This window comes from Rhineura floridana, chromosome 2, assembly GCF_030035675.1.
Source record: "Rhineura floridana isolate rRhiFlo1 chromosome 2, rRhiFlo1.hap2, whole genome shotgun sequence".
Lineage (NCBI taxonomy): Eukaryota > Metazoa > Chordata > Lepidosauria > Squamata > Rhineuridae > Rhineura > Rhineura floridana.
Genome location: NC_084481.1, coordinates 228,238,150 through 228,264,390, shown reverse-complemented (window position 1 = coordinate 228,264,390; position 26,241 = coordinate 228,238,150). Strand labels below are relative to the sequence as shown.

General features: G+C 45.2%; 1 long non-coding RNA gene across 2 annotated transcripts in view; it reads right to left on the bottom strand.

The window, feature by feature from the left end:
* The window catches only part of LOC133377782 (uncharacterized), a 51,993-nt gene that overhangs the window by 21,874 nt on the left and 3,878 nt on the right, over positions 1 to 26,241 (bottom strand). The window contains exon 2 of one of the 2 annotated variants that reach the window (XR_009760795.1): positions 5,700 to 5,858. The exons of the other annotated variant lie outside the window; for it this stretch is intronic. This is a non-coding gene — a long non-coding RNA (uncharacterized LOC133377782). The remainder of the gene's footprint in view (positions 1 to 5,699; positions 5,859 to 26,241) is intronic. 2 annotated transcript variants of the gene reach the window in all.

Here is a 26,241-nt window from a genome sequence, read left to right as displayed (position 1 = left end):
AGGATGATATAATGGTGTAGGCATGCCCCCCATGTCAGCTCCTCCATCAGTGGAGGAAAAGGCACCTATATCAGCCACTGCTGTGCTTGCTCTTTATTTATTTATTTATTAGATTTTTCTTCCAATAGGAGCCCAGGATGGCACCTCCTTTGCACCTCTCTGTTTAGAATGATAAGAGGGTGGGTGTCCATATTTGGTCATGTTTAAGGACGGGTCATGCAAGCAGGAACTGAGCACAAAGAGCAAACTGTTTCCCATGTGTTGTGGGTTTTTGATATTTACTGAGACCTTTTGTGGGCACCATAAGAGATACTGGTGTCCACGGACACCATATTGGTGACCACTGCCTTAGACTATCCCTTGTTGATTTTAACTACAGAAGCTAGGTCAGGATATATTAATTATTAATCTGTTCTTAAAATAACTTATTTCACACCTTTCTGTCTTTCATAGCAGATATTCAAGAGCGATTAACATTTCCAGTAAGAGTCACAAAATTACACACACACCCCAAAACGTAGATTTAAAATAAGCAAAAAGATATCTAAATTGCCAAATATATATATATATATTAAACCATTAAAATTATGGTAGAGCTGTGATATCTATTCACTAGAACTCTCCCAATCACTTGCCTACTGGAAAAAAGTTTCATTTTTCGCAGGCAGTGGCCCTATAGGAAGAAAGGCAAAACTGTTCCAAAGGGGTGGGGTGGGATAACATCCAGAGACAGAAATATTAATCAAAGTTGTTTATTGCAAAGAAAGGGGAGGCAATCAGTTATTGGAGCAGCATCCTCAATCAAGCATCTTAAGGACATCAAATATTCACAGTAAGTATATAACATACACTTAAAGAGAAAATCCTACAAACAACAAAAAGTACAATTCCTGCTCCCCACAACCATACTGAGAAAGGATGACCCCATCTGTTCACCAAATATATTCAAATTAGGTTCCAAAGAGAATTGGGAGAGAGTTTGTGAAAATAAGGCAGATTAATTTTCTATACATAATCGGGCAGATACTTGTCAGGCCTGCTAGGGTCAAGTAAGGGTTGTTGACATACCGAGAAGGTAAAAAACAGCTGTACTAAAATCCAGAAACAACAGCAGCAAAGACTGCCACAGAGTAGATGCAGTTCTCAAAGCATTTTTGGAAAACCCCTTAGCAACAGAAATGTCTGTTAAAGCCCCCAGAAGGAGCCCAGGGCAGCGAAATTATACACAGTATTTACTACAAGCAGCCTCGATCTGGCACTGCTTGGGAATTCTAAGTAACCAAAAAAATAGGTGCAGTTTGGAAAAGTTCAATCCATCGTCTTGATTCAAACTGGCATCTGACTGTATCAAAAGAGGCAAACACCTGCTCCTCAATCTCAGGAACCATCATGCAAAATTCGGTTACGATATCTTAACAGCTGTCCAAATGCATAGCACACACACAGCATTCTGCTGGAAGGAAGGAAGGGGGATAAATAAAATGATAAATAAAATAAATGATAAATTCCAAAATACTGGATGTTGCTTTTAAAGAATGTATAATCTTGTGTTGTTTTTACTTACATTTTTCTTGAAAAGGGCTTTCATTCATGACAAACAGAGAGACTTATTTATACTTACTTTGACCTTGGGTCTTCCAGGCAGGTCCTTAAGCATGCAGGGATTTATTTTTGTAACATACACACAACACTGTATGCTTTTTAGGAGTAATATTTATTAAGATTTCCTTTCCCTCTTAAGAACTCAGGATTTCCTCACAACAACTGTAATAGATAGATCAGATTGAGAAATAGTGATCTGCTCAAAACCGTGCAGTAAGTGTGATGACCGGGTAGGGATTTGAACCTGCATCTCCCACATCCAAGTCCTATCCATTGCACCACACCGGACACAGTTTTTGCTCTGTATCCAAAGTGTTCAGAGATATATGCCGAAGTAGGCGATTGCCTTCCATTGTTCTTGCCAAAATAATTACGTTTTTACTATGTCCTCATAAAAGCTCAGAGTGTTATATATGGTCTCTCTTTTTATCCTCCCAACAGCCCTGTGAGGTTGATTAGGCTGAGAAATAGTGGCTTTGGGGCTGAATGGGAATTTGAACCTAGGTCTAACCGGTCCAAACCCAACAGTAAGTTCAAAATATGAACATAAAAAATGAAACAAAAAATTAATTGTTGTAAACTGCTCAGAGAGCTTCGGCTATGAGGGGGTATACAAATGCAATAAATAAATAAAAAGCATCCTGCTGGATCCGAGCAAGGATCAATTTAGATCACAGTCCTGTTTCCACCAACAGGCAGCCAAACAGCTTTGGGAAGCACATAAGCAGGATGCAGAAAGAACAACAGACACCCTCTTGTACAGTCATCCAGACCCCTGGGAAGCAACACAAGTGAGACATTTTTCAATTCCAATGTATCGCAGGGTACTCAAATGTCCTAAAACAAAGCTATGCATGTTGTATGATGAAGGGGGCTTAAGTCTGCTTCCCTGGAGCGTTTTTTGTTTGGAAAAGCCATGAGGCTTTTCTTTTCTTTTTCTGATCCACTGCTCGTCAACCTTGGGTCCCCAGATGTTGTCAGACTACAATTTCCATCAACCCCAGACAGTTTAGCCAATGGCCAAGGATTATGGGAGTTGTAGTCCAACAACATATGGGAACCCAAGGCGGAAGAACAGTGTTTTAATCAAGGCAGCTTACTATATCAAGGTAAAAATGACATTTGTTGCTCCACCCACTTTTGGCCCCACCTACCACCACTGGCACTTCAAGAAGTCAGTGTGGCCCTTGTGCTGAGAAAGGCTCCCTTCCCATCCTAGGAGGACTGCATTATTGGTCTACTTCTGTGTAAATTCTGCAACAAAAAGTGCACTGCCTGGGTGTGTTGTTTTATCCCCAAGGTCTGAATTAGGGTTAACAAGAGTTAGCTGGTAACTTCCCAAAATTCAGTTCTAAATTGAGTGCTTAATACTTCCTAAGTAATCATATTGTTGCAGATGGGGAGGAAGAACAGGGAAAGACAAGAGGATGGTAGTTTGGTATGAAAGGGGATTTTGCATTTTCTCAGTTCTGAATGCATTTCTTGGCCTTGAGACGGTCTTCACTGGATTTGTGGACTTTGATCTTTCTTGGGGTTAATTGTTAACTGATGTTCTGCAGACAAGGATGGGCTTACACAAGCTATGCTGGCTGAGGCTGATGGGAAATGTAGTCCAAAATATCAGGGGGGGCACCAGGTTGGGGAAGGCTGCTTTACACTGGGGTCAAACTGTAAGGATTTGTCTTTCTTACCTCTTTAGACTTTTACCCAGAGATGTAGTCATATGGGGCTCGAGGGCCCTTAGACCCGTTACTTCTTGGAGAGCTGGGTCCCAGTCAGGTCCCTATGTCCCCAGTGTCCTTCGAGCCAATCAGCAGGAAAGGGGAGTGTGCTGGCCACTGAGAAGAATTTTCTAACATGCTTCCTCTTCCTTTCCTGCTGATTAGAGCCAATCAGAGTGAAAGGAGGTGAGTCAGCCACTGAGAAGACCCTTCTTAGTAGCTAACATAACACACTCCCCCTTTCATGCTGATTGGCTCCTAGGAATGTCTGTTGTTGCGGGAGAAGGTGCATGGAGGAAGGACTGAAGAGTGTGGAGATGACAACAGAGAGCAAGCGAGTGAGGGGGCATAGTCTATCATATAGGAACCCTGCACTTCAAAATTTGCTGCTACACTACTGCTTTTACTCACACCAAGAATAATATTCAATTTTAGACAAACAAGGACAGACTCTGTTCTGTGAGTTTGGAGTACATAGTTCCCAGGAATGATCCTGCTGATAGATAATAAGAGATATAGCCGAGAAGAGAATGATCTCCCCAGTGAGGTCTGCCTGACACCATCATTAACATCCTTTTAGCACCAAGTAAAAACCTCTCTCTTCTCCAAGACATTTGACAGACTGTGATAAATGTTCTTCTATTTATTGATAACCGTTTTCTGCTGCTGCTGTTTTGCCGGTTAATTGTAATCAGGCCTGGCGCCGGCGGGCAGACAGGTTGGGCACTGGCTGAGGACCCCTGCAGCCAAGAAGGGTCCCTCCTTAAGCTGGGAGGGTGGAACTCCCACTCCATGATCTGCGCCAGCATTGGGTCATGGGACAAAACACAGCCAAGAACCTGACGCTGCCGTGGATTGAGGAGCAGGAGCTCCACCCTCCCAGACAACTCCCCCTCCAATGCAGGCAGAGCAGGCTTAAATAGGCCCACCCACCCCAACTACCTCCTGCATCTCTGTATCAGCATTCTGTGTGCCTGCCATCACGCGCCTGCCATCACCCAAGTTGCTGGCGGGGGTGTCCCTATGGGGTTGACGCCCCTGCTGCCATCTTGGGTGATGGCAGGTGTGTGCACACAGCATGCTAGCGCAGTGATGCAGCAACAAAATGGCTGTCACATAGGGTTGCCAGGTTCTTGGCCTGATCCTGATCCTGTATCTTTAGGAGAAGAGAAAGTCAGCCAAGTGCAGGTGTTCTTGCTACAATGTAATGGGAAAAAACACAAGGTGGAATTCTCCCTTCCCCTTGCACAACTTTTAAAGATACAGAAGACCTATTAGAGGCTGGGCCTGGGAACCAAGAGGTCTTCTGTATCTTTAAAAGTTGTGCAGGGGGAAGGGAGAATTTCACCTTGTGGTTTTTCTCATTACAGGGTTGCAAGAACACCTGCACTTGGCTGACTTCCTCTTCTCCTAAAGATGCAGGATCAGTCTCAGGCCATGGACCTGGCAACCCTACTGCCACATCAAAAGTGCAGAGGAGACAGGACTACAAACTGGTGCAGGCACATCTACATCACCCACCGCTCACAAAGAGTTCTTTCCCCCTCTCCCCTGTTCAGAACGCAAAGGAGAGTGGGTGCCCAGTCCTGGCATCCAATTAAATGTGGACATGGCATTGAGAAAGTGGATAGAGAAAAGTTCTTCTCCCTCTCTCCTAATACTAGAACTCGTGGACATTCAAAGAAGCTGAATGTTGGAAGATTCAGGACAGACAAAAGGAAGTACTTCTTTACTCAGCGCATAGTTAAACTATGGAATTTGCTCCCACAAGATGCAGTAATGGCCACCAGCTTGGATGGCTTTAAAAGAAGATTAGACAAATTCATGGAGGACAGGGCTATCAATGGCTACTAGCCATGATGGCTGTGCTCTGCCACCCTAGTCAGAGGCAGCATGCTTCTGAAAACCAGTTGCCGGAAGCCTCAGGAGGGGAGAGTGTTCTTGCACTCGGGTCCTGCTTGCGGGCTTCCCCCAGGCACCTGGTTGGCCACTGTGAGAACAGGATACTGGACTAGATGGGCCACTGGCCTGATCCAGCAGGCTCTTCTTATGTTCTTATGACATGCTTACCTGGGTGTGTGTGTTCAATATAAGCGGGGTTGAGCCAGTGTAAATTAGAACTGAGCAGGCAGTCCCTCATGCGCTGTGGTTTTTGGAGGGGATATTCACTGACCTAGGAGAGCCAGTGTGGTATAATGGTTAAGGTGTTGGACTACGACCTGGGAGACCAAGGTTCGAATCCCCACATAGCCATGAAGCTCACTGGGTGACCTTGGGCCAGTTACTGCCTCTCAGCCTCATGAAAACCCTATTCATATGGTTGCCATAAGTCAGAATCAACTTGAAGGCAGTACATTTACAGTTACATTTACTGACCTTTTTGCAAACACCACAGGCCACTGGCAGGCGCGCCGGTGTCCGCAGGCACCTCATTGGTAACTCTTGCTTTAGGTAACCTTGTATACATACATCCCACCATCTCTTTTGGTAAGACAAGCTTTTCAGGTTTTAGAGGTGCTTCATAATCCTGCCAACCTGTTTGGCCAGACACCACAAAGGACAAAAAGAAATATAAATGTGTATGTGTGTGCAGGTGCGAGACCAAGGCCTTGCCTGAGTCAAGCCACTTGTATCTCGCTTTGAGTTATCACCTGCCTCTTGCCTTGTGCCATCCACTCACTCTTGTGCCATACACTCTCCACTGATTGACGATTGATTAGATTTCTTTGCCACCCTTTGCTAGAATACCAAGGCAGTTTACAGTAAAACATAAAAGTACAATAAACAGCACCATAAAAGCACAAATAAATCAGCACCATAAAACAAGCAATAAAACAAGATGATAAAACTCTGCAAGGGGTGAGGAAATATCTTCACGTGGTGCTAAACAAATAAATGAATGTGGGCAAGCCTTCCCTAGGAAGAAGGTTCTATTATCAGGGTACCATGAGAGAAAAGATTCCTCACCAGTTGCCACCAACCTTGCATCAGATGCCAGAAGCCCCAGCAGAGGGACCTCCAAAGCAGATATGATCTCAGTGTACAGGCAGGTTCATAAATGGAAGATCTTCCTTCTTTAGCCTTCAGAAAAGAGATTGTTGTTGTTATGTGCTTTCAAGTCGATTACGACTTATGTCGACCCTATGAATCAGCGACCTTCAATAGCATCTGTTATAAACCACGCTGTTCAGATCTTGTAAGTTCAGGTCTGTGGCTTCCTTTATGGAATCAATCCATCTCTTCTTTGGCCTTCCTCTTTTTCTACTCCCTTCTGTTTTTCCCAGCATTATTGTCTTTGCTAGTGAATCAGGTCTTCTCGTGATGTGTCCAAAGTATGACAACCTCAGTTTCATCATTTTAGCTTCTAATGATAGTTCTGGTTTAATTTGTTCTAACACCCAATTATTTGTTTAACTCTAGAACGGTACATAGATCAGACTACAGATTACTCAGGCCTCTGAGACTCTGCAAAGCATTTCTACGCATAGCTACTCAAACGAAGACCTTGTTGCAACAATTTGACATGCCCCCTGAGACCACTTAAGTTGACTCGGGGTGGGTTCACCATTTGCGTGTAAAATGTCTCCCACATCAGGACTGGGCCAGCAAATGGGCCCTGCTATGGACGAACTCATGAGAGGACTCTGTTCATGCCTGTGCAGCTGGCGGTGCATCCTTGGTGACAGAGGAAGAGGTGTCTTAACTGGTTCTTCTTCCGTCTCCTCTTCCGGTCACGTCTCCAACCCAGCTTGGAAAAGTTACTTTTTTGAACTACAACTCCCATCAGCCCCAGCCAGCATGGCCACTGGATTGGGCTGATGGGCGTTGTAGTTCAAAAAAGTAACTTTGCCAAGCTCTGCGAGTCCTGCCCGGGGGACAGAGCAGGAAGCAGCTCTGGAGGCAAAGCAAAGGCAGGAGGCATAAAGGTGGGAGGTTCATTGTCAGACACCATCTATCACAGCTGTCCCCTCTGGAGCAGGACTGTTGCTGGTCAGACTACTGTAGTCTTCCCGAGTTTCAACCCCCTCTCCTTGCAGACCACTTAGCCACTCCCCTGGATCCCAGTCCTCCTCCTGCTCATTTTGCCAGGAGTTCTCTACAGGTCTCATGACTATTATTGTTATTACTCTTATTCTTACTCTTATTATTGTTATTATTTACATTTATTTGTCACTACAAAAATGTCTCAAAGCATACATAACGCAAAATTGAAAATGCTCCAAAAATTAACTGACTGAAAGTGCTAATTTAACATGTAAGTGTTCTCTCCTAAGTTTATTTATTTATTTTATTATTTTATTTATATCCCACCCTTCCTCCCAGCAGGAGCCCAGGGTGGCAAACAGAAGCGCTAAAAACACTTTAAAACATCATGAAAAGAGGCCTTAAAATATATTAAAACAAAACATTAAAAACATTTTTTTAAAAAGCTTGAAAAACGTATTTTAAAAAGGGTTAAAAACATTATTAAAAAAACATTTTAGCAAGCAGTTTTAAAAGAGACGCAGACTGGGATAAGGTCTCAACTTAAAAGGCTTGTTGAAAGAGGAAAGTCTTCAAAAGGCGCCGAAAAGATAGCAGAGATGGCGCCTGCCTAATATTCAAGGGGAGGGAATTCCACAGGGTTGGTGCCGCCACACTAAAAGGTCCGTTTCCTATATTGTGCAGAATGGACCTCCTGATAAGATGGTATCTGCAGGAAGCCCTCACCTGCAGAGCGCAGTGATGGACTGGGTATATAAGGGGTAAGATGGTCTTTCAGGTATCCTTGTCCCGAGCTGTATAGGGCTTTGTACACCAAAACTAGAACCTTGAACTTGGCCCGGTAGCTGTCAGCTCTTCACTGAGACAGCAGTGTCGGTGGGGGTGCAGGCAGGGCTGAAGATTCCTTGGTAATTGCCAGGCCGTAAGTCCTCAGCCGGCAGCTTGGCTATAAATCTGCCAGGCTAGCAAGGAGGAAGCAAGATAAGGGCAGAGGCCGTTCAAAGCTTACGTGCCAAGCCAGAAATCCAGAAGAGACGTCAGTGAAGGTCCGGGTCTAGTTTGCCGAGAGATCAGTCCAAGTCAAGGTGCAGGGAATAGGAAGACACACAGTGGTCACGCCTGACGTTGTAGTCAGCAACGAGCTGAAGCCAAGGTTTGACTTTTAAGGAGCAGGTTTGTCAGCAGGTGTGAGCCATCAGCATTTTGGCCTTAAGTGGACAGGCCTGCCTCTCTGCTGTCTACATTCTGCAGGTGAGGAGGGAGCATCCTGTTCACTGGCTGCGTCTGGCTGAAGGGCTTCAGCTGTGTCTGGGGTGCTCTGCAGCTGAGGGGGAGAAGGAGCTGGGTTGTCAGGAGTTTCCTCCATTTCTCCTTCTGGGTCTGCTGCTTCTGGGTCTGCTGCTGTTACTCCCGAGTCATCCTCATCCGATGAGTCCTCTGACGGGGCCATGACAGTAGCAAATGGGCAGCCAGTGCAATTCTTTCAGCAGCAGGTGACATGTTGGCGATACCCTGCCCCAGTGGGCAGTCTCACCACTGCATTTTGCACCAGCTGCAGCTTCCAGACCAACCTCAAGGGCAGCCCCACACAGAGCACATTACAGTAATCCAGCCTAGAGGTTACCAGTGCGTGTTCTCCAGGTATCTCCAGCGCTCAGGACGGTGTAGTTGCCCCCACTCACAGTCCTCTGTTTTAGCTGTCCCCACCTTCACTCTGCTTCTTATCTGGTTTCTTTGTTGCTTCTGAGGTTCTGGTAAGATGCTCCATTGTTTGCTGCTGCTTGCCTCTCTCCTTGCTTGCAAAAATGTGTAAAATAAGGGGAAAGCACACAAATATGCACACAATTTTGCACAAGGACTTTAAAGTCCACAAATTGATGCAGAAATGGGGCACGCTGAACTGAAATAGAACTTGGAATAGTTACTCTTTTGAACTACAACTCCCATCAGCCCCAGCCAGCATGGCCACTGGATTGGGCTGATGGGAGTTGTAGTTCAAAAAAAGTAACTTTTCCAAACTCTGGAACTGAAGCTTGGAAAAATGAGAAACCCAAACTGACAGATTTGTCCATCCTTACCGCCAGGCTCCCAGTGGGAGGAAGGAGCCACCGATACCCACAAAACATAATTCACTTCAAGCCAGTTTGAGGCTTTCAGATCCAGCCAGCCAGAACACAACAGGAAAAGCAGGCAGCGGTCTAAAGAAGAGGAAGAAAGAAGCAGTCGCCCCCACTGGAAAAAAAAATAGGAACACAAGAAGCTGACTTATACTGAGACAAACTATTGATCCATGTAGCTCAGAATTGTCTACGCTGACTGGCAGCAGCTCTTTGGGATTTCAGATGGGACATTCCCAGCCCTGCCTAGAGATGCTGGATGTTGAACATGCATGCAGAGCAGATGCTTTGCCACTGAGCGACAGCCCCTCTCCGTTAAGTGTTTGGATTTGCAAAGTACAAACAGAATTCAGAAGGGAAACCTCTGCAACTTACATCCTTCCAGCAGGCCCCACATTATATAAGATCAGAGCTTGGAAAAGTTACTTTTTTAAAACTACAACTCCCATCAGCCCCAGCCAGCATGGCCACTGGATTGGGCTGATGGGAGCTGTCATTCAAAAAAGTAACTTTTCCAAGCTCTGTATAAGATTGCCCCTGTTTTTCAGCTTGGAACAACTCTCGACAATGTCTTGGTCAAGTCATTCCATGCTTTGCCCGGTGTTTTCCTGATGTCCGACATGATAGCAGAATTCAAGGCAGGTCTATTATTGTTGGCACAGCTATCCGGGAGAGGTCAGAGCAGAGGATCAGGTGATGCGGGAAGACAACAGTCACATGCAAGTGTGAACTGAGACAACCTTGGGCTCCAGCTGGGCAGCCTGTCTCTGGCAAGCCTTCTGGTGTTAGGCAAAGGGGCATGTTTTGTAACGGCTGTTTCCCCCCTGTTAGATATGCATTCCTCTGACAGGGCACATGCCAGAGTAACACAAACATTTTACATAAGTGGCACTGGTTGTGAGGGTTCCTCAGTTTGCATTTGGCTATGCTTCATGTCTCCATGCGGTGCAGTGGAGAGAGGATTGGACCGGGGCCAGGGAGACCCAGGTTCAAAGCCCCACCCAGCCATACAACTCACTGGGTGGCCCTGATCTAGTCAGTCTCTCTGCCTGACCTAACTCCCCAGGCTATTCCAAAAATAAAATGGAAAACAATGCATGCATGCCTCCTTGAACATCTTGGGCGGAAAGGCGGGTTAGAAATCATGTAGATATATACTGCCCAGAGAGCTTCAGCTATGGGGCGGAATACAAATGCAATCAATCAATCAATCAATCAACTGGCAAACTCTGCAGCAGTGGCATGGTGTGGCCCCACTGAACCATCTCCGTAGGTGGATGATAAGGCTGTCAATGCCTAGCTGCCACAATGGCTACATTCTAACTTACCTCCACTGCTGGAGGCAGTATGCATTCGAATACCAGTTGCTAGGAACCGCAAGTGGGGAGAGGTGCCCAGTTCCTATTTGCAGGCTTCCCATTGGGGCATCTGGTTGGTCACAGTGAGAGCCAAATGTTGGACTAGATGGCTTTTTGGCCTATTCCAGCAGGGCTGTTCTTAGGTACGTTGCCTGTTGTTGCATCTTGTGAAGCTTCCAAGCAGTCATCAAGGATGGCTCCATATAAAGGCATTCATTTATTTGTATGCCACAATTCCAATTGACTGGGACCTTCTGCATGCAGGTCAGATACTGTACCACTGAGCTATGACCCTTCCCCATCCCTACTTTGATCTGGCATGCTTTCAGACAGCTGCTTATATTGGCATCAGTGAACATAGGAAGCTGTCTTTTGCTGAGTCAGACCACTGGTCCATCCAGGATAGTATTGTCTATATTGGCAGGTGGCAGCAGCAGCAGCTTCCCAGGATTTCAGACAGGCTTCTGTCTTCCAGTCCTACCTGGAGATGCCGGAATGGAACCTAGGACCTTATTGATTGATTGATTGATTCTATTTCTATGCCGCCTTTTGGCCAAATGGCACTCAAGGCGGCTCACAAAAAAAATAAACAAATACAAAATACACATCAGAAAAAAATACAGTGCACAAAAATTTGAGTAACAATTAACATTGTTAAGAAAACAATATGAACATCACACATTTGAGGAAGGGGCTCAAAACCCACCAAGCGCCTCCTCTTCTTGTTTTCAGACATCTTTAGCAGACTCTCTGGCGTCCACAGGCCTTTTCAGGTTGGATGAATTCTTTTGCGACTCTCCAGTTCCTTATGACACTTCTCTAGATGTGCACAGCTGATGCTCCTTGTGTGTGCAAGTTTTTTGCAGTCTTTCCCTGCCCTGCTTGGAGATGCCAAGGGATTGAACATGGGACCTTTTGCGTGCAAAGCATGTGAACTCCCACTGAGAAGGGATGGGTGAGAATTTCGATTCGGTTTGCATTTCAAGCAGAATTGATCAAATTAGCAATTTCCAAAATAATATGAGAACCGAAACACAGCCGTCCTTCGAAATTCGCATTTGTTAGAAGTTTGGGATGCAGTTCACCAGCTAAACAACATTTACAAAATGCATATATTAGGGGAAAGCGTGCATAAAAATGAATACATGAGTGAAAATAACATGCAAAAAGGCATGAAATGATGAGAAATGGCTTGCAAGAAATGTGTACCTTTGTCGAACCTGCCTGCAAAAATGTGTTTATTTGGAGAACTTTGCTCTAAAATGGTGGAGAATTTTTATGAGGATTTTTTCTAAAAAAAATTCACAGATCACTGTAGAAATGTAGAGAACTGAATTTAACATTGGAAAAATGAGAAACTGAGAGAACTGAAACGGACCGATCTTTCCATCCCTACCGCTGAGCAATGGCTTTTCCCCAATCTGGTCTTGAAGGACAGGTTCCACAGAAGGCATGTTAAAGGGGGGGAAAGAAATTTGATTATGCTACATGAAGAGACAGAGTCCTGTTGTGTGACTTGCTATAGTGGAAAGAGTAAAATGTTTAAGGGCTGCTCATGATTGACCTATTGATCACAAACTCCCTGGGACTCTTAACTGGCTAACATTCCTCAGATTAGCCTAATCTGTCCAGCTGTTCCAACTGTGCCTCCCTAGGCAGGAAGAATGAAATACAACAATTAACTGGTGGAAGGCTTTTCCCAGGATGGTGCAAAGGAAATTCTGCCAGTAGCTTTGGCAAGAGCAGGGCTTCAGCCCTTTCCTATGAAACATCTGTGGCCCTTTGTCAGAGCGGAGTCTCCTGAAGTGGTGGCAATTGACTTCTCCTGGTCCCAAAATATTATTTTAGTGTAAAACAGCAACCTGAGTAATCACAATATGTTTGTGAGGCTACTAACAAATAGCTAATACAGCATAATGTCCTTTGTATTGTTGCAGGGTAAATTTGTATATTTGTTAAGAAGAGAACAACAGCGGTCTGAAATGCAACTGTGCCAGTGTGTGTGTACATTTACCTAAGAAAGCAGGCTTTTACCCTGCATTGAGATCACTGAGACTTAAGACTTAGTAAAATAAGAAAAGCTACTTTATTTATAGAAATACATAGAAGATAGGAAAGGCATACCTAGTTCTCACTAACTAATTAAGTTGGAGGCGCAACGCCCAGGCGTGGGAATTGCCCTCATGGCTAGGACAGAGAGAGCAGAGACAAAGGTGTCTCTCCTCTCCTCTCTCGGACAGTCGGAGAAGAGAAGAGCGGAAACGGCAGAAGGAAGAGAGACAGATAAGCTTCCCTTAAGACATATCAGTCTAGCGATGGAAGTCAGAGCATCCCAGGTAAAGGTAGCCAAGCCTATCCATCTGGAGGACCCTAACTCTATCTCCCTTCTGGAACATAAACAAAAGAACAAAACAGGAGTTGCTCTTGCCCCACTTCCAACATTTATTGCACATTCATGATTATCTGTGCTCATGATGCTCTCAGGGTGGTCACATGAAATCGTACTTTCAATACCTTTTGTGCTTGCACATGTTTTGGGGCAGTCGCACTGCTTCATTTCTAACCACTGCACAGCCCATAATGTCCTGCTGAAATCCCTTATATTTTTAAAGTACAAATGTTTGTCCTGCTTTTGTTGAGCTATAGCTCCTTCAGGCGTCAGTAATGTGGTGTAGTGGTTAAGGTGTTGGACCACGACCTGGGAGACCAGGGTTTGAATCCCCACATAGCCATGAAGCTCACTGGGTGACCTTGGGCCAGTCACTGCCTCTCAGCCTCATGAAAACCCTATTCATAGGGTCGCCATAAGTCGGAATCGACTTGAAGGCAGTACAGTACAATATCGCAGAACAAACTAAAGCACAATAGATCTGCCACAAATGCTCTCTTATTGTGTTAAAAAACATGTTTGTAATAAAACACCAGTCTGGAGGGGGCCCTTCCGATAGTCCCTGGACAGGGCCAGCCCTCCCATTAGACCAAGGATGGGGAACTTTTTTCACCCAGAAGGCCACATTCCCTTGAGTAGAACATTCTGGGCACCACCTTCCAGTGGTAGGCAGGGCCAGATACAAAAATGGGCTGATGTGCATCTTACCTTTGGACACAGGCCTCCTTTTAGCCATTCAAAAGCTAGAGGGTTCTATACATACACTTCTCCAGAAGTGTTTTATTATGAGTGGCTTCTGCAAAATGGACAGTGCCCATCCAAGATGGCTTTTGCAAAACAGTGTGCAAAATATCAACCATCCAACAAAATTTTAAAGCTTCCAATCTTCCCATATGAGAAAAACTGTGCACTGGACTTAGCTGAAGCCCAAACTGATTTAGGTGGATTTGACAGAATCCAAGCTCTGGCCAATTTGCGTGGTGACAGCCTCCAGAATCACAGGTAGCATGTGTCTTCCCCTACTGGGAAAAGGAGTGCCCTGCACCCTGCATAACTGAATCCTGTGAGGTGCAGGGACCTCCTTTGCAACTGCCTTTCCCGCAGGGGAAAACTGAGGCCGCCTCTGATCCTGGAGGTAATGCACAGCTGCCATGATTAGTATCCCCTAAGGATGTAGGAGAAATTCAGTTCAGTTCTCATTTAAAGGCAAACCTACCAAATTCACACTTTTTGAAACAATATGCAAACTGAAATGCAGCTGTCTATCAAAATTTGCACATCTTCAAATTTTGCAATGCAGTTTTCCAGCCAAGTAATGTATACAAAAATGCATATATTAGTGAAAATGACACGCAAAAATGCATTATATTACAGAAAATTGCTTTGCAGGAATATGTGTATTAGGCAAGTTGCACGCAAAAATTTAATTATTAAGAGAAATTCACACAAAAATGCTGACAAAAACCACACATTATTGCAGAAATGTGTAGAACTCTGAAGTGCTCTTCATTAGAAACCCCTTAACCGCATTCCCCCATAGCCACACCCCTTCTAAGACTATACAAAAATGAACTTTTGAATAATGCAGACATTTATGGCTTCAATATCAAGCCAGCTTTTTTTCTCATGCAAACACACACTTTGCTTAACATTCCACCTGAGGAAGACTTCTAGAATCACAGATTAGATTCACAGAACAGTAGAGTTGGAAGGGGTCTATAAGGCCATCGAGTCCAACCCCCTACTCAGTGCAGGAATCCAAATCCAAGCACACCGGACAGGTGGCTGTCCAGCTGCCTCTTGAATACATCCAGTGTTGGAGAGCCCTCCCTAGGTCATTGGTGCCATTGTCATACCGTTCTAACAGTTAGGAAGTTTTTTCTGAAGTTCAGTTGAAATCTGGCTTCCTGTAACTTGAGCCCATTATTCTGTGTCCTGCACTCTGGGATGATCGAGAAGAGATCCTGGCCCTCCTCTGTGTGGCAATCTTTCAAATACTTGAAGAGTGCTATCATATCTCCCCTCAGTCTTCTCTTCTCCAGGCTAAACATGCCCAGTTCTTTCAGTCTCTCCTCACAGGGCTTTGTTTCCAGTCCCCTGATCATCCTCGTTGCCCTCCTCTGAACCCGTTCCGGTCTGTCTGCATCCTTCTTAAATTGCGGTGTCCAGAACAAGATGATGCCTAACAAGTGCCGAATAGAGGGGAACCAATACGTCATGTGATTTGGAAACTATACTTGTGTTAATGCAGCCTAAAATAGCATTTGCCTTTTTTGCAGCCACATCACACTGCATTCCTTACATGTCTACTCAATTGAATTCTGGGAACTACAGACCAGGCAGCCTGACATCGATCCCTGGGAAAATTCTGGAGCAGATTATAAAGGGGTCAGTCTGTAAGCACCTTGAAAACAATGCTTCTTTGAGGAACTGATTGTTTCTGTGTTACTCCACTGTGTGAACATTTGAAAACAGATGAAGATGGTCCCAGCAATGGGGAATGTATCCACATCTGCCCAACAACATTGTGGGTAGACATACACAGAGCTTGGCAGCAATCTGTTACAAAATACAAATTACTTGTAATTTATTACTTCTGTGAGGAATTAGCTGGTAATTTCTTTACATTTTGATTGTAATAGGAGTAATTTTATTACTTTTCAGGAGTAACTGTAATGTTTCCAGCATTACTTTGGGGCATTACTGGGGGGAGGGAGCAAGAGAAATCTCCTGCTCCTCTGATTTGTGAATGAAAATCGTGTGCCTCAAACTGGGCTTCTGCGCAGCATCGCTCTTCCTAGTGCTCTGTGGGTGTTTATGAGGTGATGAGGGAGGAGGTGGTGGATGAGACGGGGGTGGAGTGGAGAAAACAATTGTTTTAAAAATGGATGGGAGGGGGAAAGGAGCCAGAAGGTGAGGACATGGATGAAGGAGAAGGAGGCAGCAGCGGAATGGAGATAAAGAACAGTGGAGGCGAGAGACGACGACGTGTACGTGTGTTAGTACTGTGTTTGCACTTTGTGAGCAAAGTTGCCTCTGCCGTCCTCTAGGGCTACTTTGCTGCATTTGCAGTATTTTAACTTTTTTGCACCCCAGGGGAAAATGTTTGTTTGGGTGAGTGTCCCTTAGATCTGAGCACTAGCCTCTGCCTCACTCTCCGCCTTTCTTACTAGTGGAGAGACCACCACTGCTATCTTATGGATAAAAAGAATTATTCTACCACCTCAGTGTGTTTGTTTTTAATGTTAGGCTACTTAGGTGTGCAGCAGCCAAGGCCAGCACCTTGTAGGCACTCTGGTTTTGATTTGTTTTAAGTAACTTAATGGTAATTGTAGTGATTACTTTTGAGTAACGGTAAAGCAATCAATTCCTTTCAGAACAATCGTAATGGTAATTATTCCTTTTTGGGGCCATGTTAGAACATAAGAACATAAGAAGAGCCTGCTGGATCAGGCCAGTGGCCCATCTAGTCCAGCATCCTGTTCTCACAGTGGCCAACCAGGTGCCTGGGGGAAGCCCGCAAGCAGGACCCAAGTGCAAGAACACTCTCCCCTCCTGAGGCTTCCGGCAACTGGTTTTCAGAAGCATGCTGCCTCTGACTAGGGTGGCAGAGCATAGCCATCATGGCTAGTAGCCATTGATAGCCCTGTCCTCCATGTTAATAGTAATTGTAATTTATTCCTTTTTAAAAGTAATCTTCCAAGCTCTGGACATACACCAAGAGTGCCGTCACCACTTCCTCCTTCATTCACCTGAAGGCAAAGGTGTTGATAACCTAGGCCACATTCACTCTGTACATTTATTCCACTTTAAAGAGTCATGGCTTCCCCCAAAGAATCCTGGGAAGTGTAGTTTGTGAAGGGTGCTGAGAGTTGTTAGGAGACCCCTTTTCCCCTCAGAGACCTACAATTCCCAGAGTTGCCTGGGAAGAGGGACTGACTGTTAAACTACTCTGGGAATTGTAGGGGAGAATAGGGGTCTCCTAACAACTCTCAGCATTCTTCAAAAATACATTTTCCAAGATTCTTTGGGGGACACCATGACTGTTTTAAGTTGAATCATAGTGGAATGTATACATGGTGTGAATGTGGCTCTACTCAAGGGGAGTGTTTTCAAACATGTATCAAGTAACCATTCTTACCATTGTGGACTACAGGACCTAGAATAAATCTAGATTGAAAGCAACATGCTGAGGACAAGCATAAATGATTCCAGACTGAGAAAAACTACATTTTTGTGCTACATACTGGTTAATGTGTACACAGCCACTGTGAATGGCCTGAGAGGTTGTTGTCATTTTGATACATCTCAGTCTCCTTCTGAGAAGCACTAACAATGAGCCAGGAAGGAGACCATGAAAGTTTCCACCCTGAATTACATAATGCCACAATACAACCACATTTCTTCGATGGCAAGAAGCCCACCACGTCGTCTTGGCACAAAGAGAATGCCAAGATGGACAATCCCAGCAAAGCATTGAAAAGTCACTGAGATGGTTGGCCAGGCACTTAAGGCTTGGGTTATTACTGGCTTCCGATGTTATTAGCAAGACAGGGAATTCTGTACATCCTCGTTATTGCTCCTCGGAGTCATTTGGTCTCTGCAGGTTTAAGCTGTTTACATAAAGGAAGCAGTAAAAATAACTGCCCCATAGACAATGCCTCTGATGGAAAGCTCACCCTTTCCATTCAGGCCCTCCAAAGTTCTGGACGTCAAATTCTGTTCCTCAATTTACATCACTAGAATGACACGTAAGCCCGTGAATAATGCAAAAGGGATTTAGTATCCCACAAAATTACACTGATAGCATGCTTCCGTTATCTCTGACACTTGACCTTTTGTTCAAAACATTGTACGACGGACTGATCTCTGGCCTCTGTCTGCTCCAATGGACAGTCTGTCTTCTGGAATAAAACTGTGTCAGAGACTGGGCTGTGATAACACTTGGATCACAAATCAGCCTGCAGGCCCTAGAGAGTACTTATCAAGTGTGTGTGTGTGTGTCTGCGTGCATGCGCGCACACACACAAAGATTCTGACACAGAACCAGGTCCAGGTGGAGACCTAGTTAAGTTTGATGGTGTCTAATAAGTGATGTAACCCAGGAAAAAAGAGAAAGGATAAAAGAGGTTAAGCTGGTTCAGAGAGGATAGGGAGGGCACGGGCAGGGCTGGGGAACCCTTTTCAATCCGAGGGCCACATTCCCTTCTGGGCAACCTTCTAAGGGTCACATGCCAGTGGCAGGAAGGGACAGATGCAAAAGTAGGCAAATTGATGAATATAAAGTTTACCTTTTGCAAAAGGCTGCCTTTGAGTCGATTCCCACTTATGGCGACCCTATGAAGAGGGTTTTCATGGTAAGCGGTATTCCGAGGTGATTTACCATTGCCTTCCTCTGAGGATGAGAGGCAGTGACTGGCCCAAGGTCACCCAAGGTAAAACTGACCATGGAGAGGAGGAGGGGGAGAAGGTGGGGATTGGAGGGGGAGGGGAGGGGCAAGGGGGAGAGGAGGGAGGAGAAGGGAGGGTGGGTTTGATCAGTTAAATACCTTACCCTGGAAGACAATCTTACTCGGCCACAAGTGATCGCCAATGAATGAATACTTTTTGAGTTCAGTGGGATTTATTTCTGTGCAATCATGTTTGAAAATGGAAATGGACTGCCTTCAAGTCAATCCCGACTTATGGTGACCCTATGAATAGGGTTTTCATGGTAAGCGGTATTCAGAGGTGGTTTTACTGTTGCCTTCCTCTGAGGCTGAGAGGCAGTGACTGGCCCAAGGTCACCCAGGGAGCTTCATGGCTGTGTGGGGATTCGAATCCTGGTCTCCAAGGTCGCAGTCCGACACCTTAACCACTACACCACATTTTAGGCAGGCAAAATCTCAGATTGTGAAACAGGGCTCGTGAACGATGCAGCCTGAGGAGAGTTTGGAGAGCCAGAGAAAGGGGCCTGGAGGGCTGCATTTGGCCCCCAGGCCTGAGGTTTCCTACCCTGGTTTAGGGAGGGTGGAGGTTGTGGGAATGCAAGAGCAAGATACAGGCATAAGAACATCAGAAGAGCCCTGCTGGATGACGCCAATGGCCCACCTAGTCCAGCATCCTGTCCTCACAGTGGCCAACCAGATGCCCCAATGGGAAGCCTGCAAGCAGCACCCGAGTGTTCCAGCAACTGGCATTCAGAGGCATACTGCCTCCTACACAGTCAAGGTGTTTGCACCCTCCTTTGTGTGAACATTGCTAATGGGGGCATAGAAAGGAGAAGAGAGCTGTGTTGACGCTGGATGCACATTCTAGTCAGTGTAGGTATCACATTCCAAATGTGAACAGAACAACCTTCCAAAAGACACCCACACCATACATTTAAAGCACATGGCTTCAAAAGAACACAAGAAGAGCCTGCTGGATCAAGCCAGTGCCCATGGAGTCCAGCATCCTGTTCTCACAGTGGCCAACCAGATGTCCATGGGAAGCCCGCAAGTAAGACCTGTCGTGCAATAGCACTTTCCTCTCCTGCGGCTTCCAGCAACTGGTATTCAGAAGCATACTGCCCACCTATGGGGGTAGAGCATAGCCATCATGGCTAGTAGCCACTGATAGCCTTTTCCTCCATGAATTTGTCTAATCCTTTCTTACAGCCATCCAAACTGGTGGCCATCACTGCCTTTTGTGGGAGTGAATTCCATAGTTTAACCATGCGCTGCATGAAGTACTTTCTTTTGTCTGTCTTGAATCTTCCAACATTCAGCTTCATTGGATGTCCACACGTTCTAGTGTTATGAGAGAGGGAGAAAACTTCTACTTTTTCCATGCCATGATTAATTTTATACACTTTATCGTGTCGCCTCTGACTCACCTTTCTCTACTAAACTAAAAACTCCCAAATGTTTATTTATTTATTTATTAAATTTATACCCCACCTTTCCTCCCAGAAGGAGCCGGGGGAGCAACCAAAAACACTGAAAACACCCTAAAACGTCTTAAAAACAAAAGACTTTAAAATGTATTAAAACAAAACATCTTTAAAAAGATATTACAACAAAGCATCTTAGGAAACAGCTTAGGGGGGGGAAACCTTAAAAAGCAATTCTAACACAGACGCAGACTGGGATAAGATTGCAACTTTTCCTCATAGGGCTTCCCCCAAAGAATCCTGGGAATTGTAGTTTACTCATCACAGAGCTACAATTCCCAGCACCCTTGACAAACAACAGTTCCCAGGATTCTTTGGGGAAAGCTATGTGCAATAGTATGGATGTGGCTTTGTAGATGTTGTTACAATACCCAGTTATCTAGTGCAGGGTTTCCAAACGGTGGTCGAAAGACCACCAGTGGTCTGCAAGCTTCATTCAGGTGGTCTGCAGCATGGCTGTGAAGAACACAGTCTGGATTCTATTTGGGGGGGGGGCGGGAATACAATAGAAGAAATAAAAACAGTAAAGTACAATGAAAGATCATACAGCATCTAGCACAGCAAACTGCAATTGCTACAACAGGCTGAAAAGATCATTAAGTGGTCAGCCAAGGCCCTCAGCAATTTTCAAGTGGTTCATGGGGGAAATGTTTAGGAACCACTAATTTTCAGGGGTGGACAAGGAGAAATCTGGTTACTACCAGAGGCAGCAGTCCCAGCTGGCACCTTAATTTTGTTTATTTTTACCCAGAAGTCCCCTAAGAACGCTGTGTGATAATAATACAGCTTTCAGTGGTGAAAGGTTTCTCTGCACCCAGAAAATCTGGAAACCCCCCAGGGGAAAGGAAAAAATATTGGTCTGCTCAACAGCCACCGCATTCAGTGGCATAGCTAGCTATGCTGAGTAATGAGTAACTGTAGCCACCAGACTACACCTCTTAAGGAAAACCTTAATTTCCCAACTATCTGACAGCCAAATGTAAGTGAGTGGAAAGAAATGAAGAGAGCCTGCATGGAATGAATATCTTCTCTGACAACCTTGCCAGCTAATTAGGAGCAGAGCAATCAATCAAGGCACAAAGCTTGTTTAATGCATTTCAGCCTCTGATTTGTTTATACCTGTTTCAGAGGTTAATCAGAGGCTAACAGAAACTGAAAGATTGATAGATTCACTGGGGGGAGCAGCGTGCAAGGCATACCCCTCTCTCTCTATCCCAGGATAATGCAATCGCCTAATATGATCACCCAATTACCACCATCATAACCAGTTTATTGTTATATCTCTTTTTGATGAAGCGGTGAACTGAAGAAAATACGATAAAACTGCAGTAAATACAAATACAAAAGTGCAACACAATAAATCAATGAAAAGATAAAAGGGCAAAGCCCCAGGCAACCATGAATCACACTTTATACATTCAGGAGTTGCATTTGTGCTCTCACCACAACATAGCTGCTATCCCCAAAACAACTGCTCGCATAAGAGGCTCCTCCCTGAAAACAGCAACAGTTGTGGCGACATTTGTACAGTTGTTCCCCAGGGCAGGGCTGGCTGAACCTTCTGGCTCTTCATCAGGTTGCAGTTCTCCAGGTGCAGGAACGGGATCAGGTATGGTAAAGATGGGCTGGGGTGGCTAAAGCTGGCATTCACCTCCCAGTCAGCAGTAATCCTATTACTGCTACCTGCCAATTATGTACACCAATCTTTCCGAACCTGGTGCCCCCTGCCCCAGTTCCTATCATCTCTGACTGTCGGCCATGCTGGCTTGGGCTGATGGGTGCTGAAGCCAAAAGCATTTGGAGGGCACCAGTTGGGGAAGGCAGATGTACACTAAACGGCTGGTTGCATCAAGGATCAAGCCTGCAGTACATCTCAAACTGATGACCAGGCAGAGAGCAGGTGGGAATTCACACTGTGTGCTGTCACCTAGCTTTGGCTAAAGGAGGTCCCTGCATCTGCCAAGAAAGCTGTTTTGCATCCATAGATCAGAACGAGTTAGGTGTTCAGCCACAACCTCTGTAATCCAGGGATGGGGAACCTGTGGCCCTGCAGAAGTTTTTGGACTCAAGCTCCCATCAGCCCCAGCTAGCATGGCCAATAGCCAGAGTGATGATGAGAGCTGTAGTCCAGCAACATCTTGAGGGCCACAGGTGTCTTCCCCTCCCCAAACACACACACACTTACAAAACTTCCAGGTCAGTCTTTATCAGTGGGCTGAGCAATTCAGAGATCTGCTGTTGCTGGCTCCAGACTTGCTTTTGGAGTGCCCAGCCCTTAGATACATAGGAAATGGTTTGATGGGTTCACACTAGATGGTGGCCCTGGCACAATCACCTAGAGAGCCTGTAAGGATGCAGGACAGTCAGATGTTTGTTACATGAAGGCATCTGTTCTGTGCTGGTAGGGTCTACATGGCCACTGAGATTTCAGCATTAGCGGTGGCGGAGCAGAGCCCTGTTTTATGTGAACTGGCACTTAGCCTCAATGAAAGCAAAAGGTAAATTCCCTTGAGCTTCACCATTTACAGCTTTTTAGTTTAAACAAAAGGTGGGTAAGAGGTGACATAACAGAAGTGTATAAAATTATGCATGGGGCAGAGAAAGTCCCCCCCCTATCATAACACTAGAAATCAGAGACATCCATGTTCACACTGTGCATAGTTTAAAACTGTGAAATTTGCTCCCACAAGAGGCAGTGATGGCCACCAACTTGGATGGCTTAAAAAGATTAGACAAATGCATGGAGGAGAAGGCTACTGATGGCTACTAGCCACGATGGCGATGTTCTGCCTCCATTGTCAGAGGCAGTATGCTTCTGAATACCAGTTGCTGGCAATCGCAAGTGGGGAGAGCACTCGAGTCCTCCTTGTGGACTTCCCATTGGGGGCATCTGCTTGGCCACTGTGAGAACAGGCTGCTGGACCAGATGGGCCACTAGCCTGATCCAGCAAAGCTCTTCTTATGTTCTTAGGAAGCTGGGAGGATTAACTGCTGCTGCAATGGGGAAGTGGGTTTGTCCAATTGCTGCCATTTTTATGTTGTTTTCACTCATTTTTATTTAAAAAGTTTATTAAAATATTTTATAGTTTTAAAGTTTTGTTAGCCAGTTGGAATTCTTTAGCAGAAGAAAAGCAAGATGTGTTGGGGTTTTTTTAAACAACAAATCAATGAGCTGTATTCAGCTAACTTGCCCTACCAGCACAAGCATTAACACTGGTACAGCAGGACTTCTCCTCTCTTCCCCTGTTCACGCACACCCCAAACCCTCCCCAAATCTGCCCCGGATGGGTTGGGGGATCCCCTACAACAGATTTAGGGGATGTGAGGGAGGAAGGGGGGAGTTCCGTTACATCAGCAGAAATCCTTAAATGTATTCATTGACTGTGTCTGCCAACAAAAGGAGCAAATGTGCCACAAGACCATGATATAGACACGATTTTCTGCATACTTTATAAGAGAAAGCAGAGCCACTAGTGAGGCGTGATGGCTGTTATTGCACAAATAATGCCAGGGTGTCAAGCATATGTGCTGTCCCCGTCCTACCCCTGTATCATAATCTCATCTCTGCTATTTGCAGAGTGCTCTTTTAAATTTGGAGCCCCCTCACAAATTAACAGTACCCTAGAAGTGCAACTGAGCAAACACCAAAGACCTAATTTGAAGAAACAGAGAAAGCTAAAATTAGAATGGAGATGGTACTGGAAGTGTTTCCCAAACTGGAGTTCAGAATGACTACACTTTTTTCCCTATCAAAAGTTGTTCACCAGGCATCATAGAAGGGCCGTAGCTCAGTGGTAGAACCTTGCTTTGCATGCAGAAGTTCCCGGCATCTCCAGGTAAGGATGGAAAAGACTCCTGCCTGAAATCCTGAAGAGTCACTACTAGTCAGTGTGGGCAATACAGAGCAAGATGGATCAGTGGTGGTATCCAGCTCTTTCCGTCAGCACTGGTGCAGGAGAATTTCTCTCCCCCTCCTCTTCCCATATGTGCTCCCAGAACAGATTTAAGGGGTCCGCAGGGGGGAGGAGCAGGAATGTTCCACTGCACAAGCAGAAATCCTTGCGCTGATGTAAATAGATGGATACTACTGCCCAGTTTTTCAACCAGCCTTTTATTCAGAACCATGAGGACTGGAAACGTGTGTCATGTTTAGGGGAAGAAATGTGGCTCAGTGGTAGAGCATCTGCTTTGCATGCAGAAAGTTCCGAGTTCAATCCTTGACACCTCTAGGCAGGAGACCTGGAGAGGTGCTGCCAGTCAGAGCTAGTTTGCTTTGTCTTTGGTGTAAGTCAGCTTCCCATGGTCCCGTGTTCTCCATTTCAGTTGTGCTGGAGGAACCCGGCACTAGCTCCACTGAAGTGACTGGGGCTTATGTAATGGTGGTGGCTGGCAGAGTACACTCACTGTCTCCTCTAATGGATTTCCATTGCAGTCAGAAGCTGGGGGGTTAAGTTTAAACTAGATGACTGTTTTTCCTCCTCGTGTGCTGTTTCTTGTAGATCGAGTACACAATCAAGAACCTGATGCACTTTATGATGGGGATCAACAGCTGGCACCCCTGGGCCCACTCTGCCCCATTGTCAATCTAGAGGCAAAAGTGTGTGTATGGAAGGAACAATTAGTGTAGTCATGGGGCATAACAGCTGTCCACCTTGGCTAGCTCTGTGGGGTCTTAGGTTGCTTTCACACTGCACTTTATTCCGTTATTCCAACAATTTCTTACCTGGTAATTTGTGCATTATATTTGATCTTTCACATGATGTACAAGCTAGCTCTGGAATTCTAGTGGAATCATTCTGGTTGCCCTCTTCTGAACCTTTTCCAACTCTATAATATCCTTTTTGAGATGAGGCGACCAGAACTGTACACAGTATTCCAAATGCTGCCGCACCATAGATTTATACAATGGCATTATGATATCGGCTGTTTTATTTTCAATACCTTTCCTAATTATCGCTAGCATGGAATTTGCCTTTTTCACAGCTGCCACACACTGGGTTGACATTTTCATCGTGCTGTCCACTACAACCCCGAGGTCTCTCTTCTGGTCGGTCACCGCCAGTTCAGACCCCATGAGCGTATATGTGAAATTCAGATTTTTTGCTCCAATATGCATAATTTTACACTTGTTTTTATTGAATTGCATTTGCCATTTTTCCGCCCGTTCACTCAGTTTGGAGAGATCTTTTTGGAGCTCTTCACAATCCCTTTTTGTTTTAACAACCCTGAACAATTTAGTGTCGTCAGCAAACTTGGCCACTTCACTGCTCACTGCTAATTCTAGGTCATGAATGAACAAGTTGAAAAGTACAGGTCCCAATACCGATCCTTGAGGGACTCCACTTTCTACAGCCCTCCATTGGGAGAACTGTCCGTTTATTCCTACTCTCTGCTTTCTGCTTCTTAACCAATTCCTTATCCACAAGAGGACCTCTCCTCTTATTCAAAACAGCTCTTCTTTAACGGAACAGGTACTGCAGTGTGAAAGGGATTTTAGAAATCAGGATAGAGGTGCTACCTTTTTAATCTGTTAAACTAACGCAATCAGCCCCATGTGTGAAAGCAGCCTTAGCTTGCCAAGTTTGGCAATTAGGTTACAGGAAAAACAGTTAAAACTGCAGGAAGGGAGTGACTCCTCCTGGAGACGTCTTGGCAAAAGCTTCCTTAGTCCTTCACCCAATAGCTTCCGCCTAGGAACGACGAGTCTCTCCATTTAGTTCCATCACACCAATATTTCTCTTGTTCTTCAAATGGCCCAGTGGAAGAATAAATTGCTTGCACAAGGGCTTTAAGGTCATCCCCAAAGAGTTGCGTTGATGCAGACACTTCCAGAGTTTGATTTGCTTTCAAAATATGCCATTAATTTTCCTGCATGATTGTGAAGTGTCTAGCATCCACACAGCCTTATCTTATCTAAATAGGTTATTACGGCAAACAGAGCACTCCAGTCATTGCTGGGGGGAGGGGGGCAGGAGAAAGGAGGAGGAAAGGGTGCTGACTTAAGCTAAATGCAACTCATTGGACAGAGCAATTTGTGAAACAAAGTGACAAGCGGGCATCAAACTGGAACAGGTTCAGAGGAGGGCAACAAGGATGATCAGGGGACTGGAAACAAAGGCCCATGAGGAGAGACTGAAAGAACTGGGCATGTTTAGCC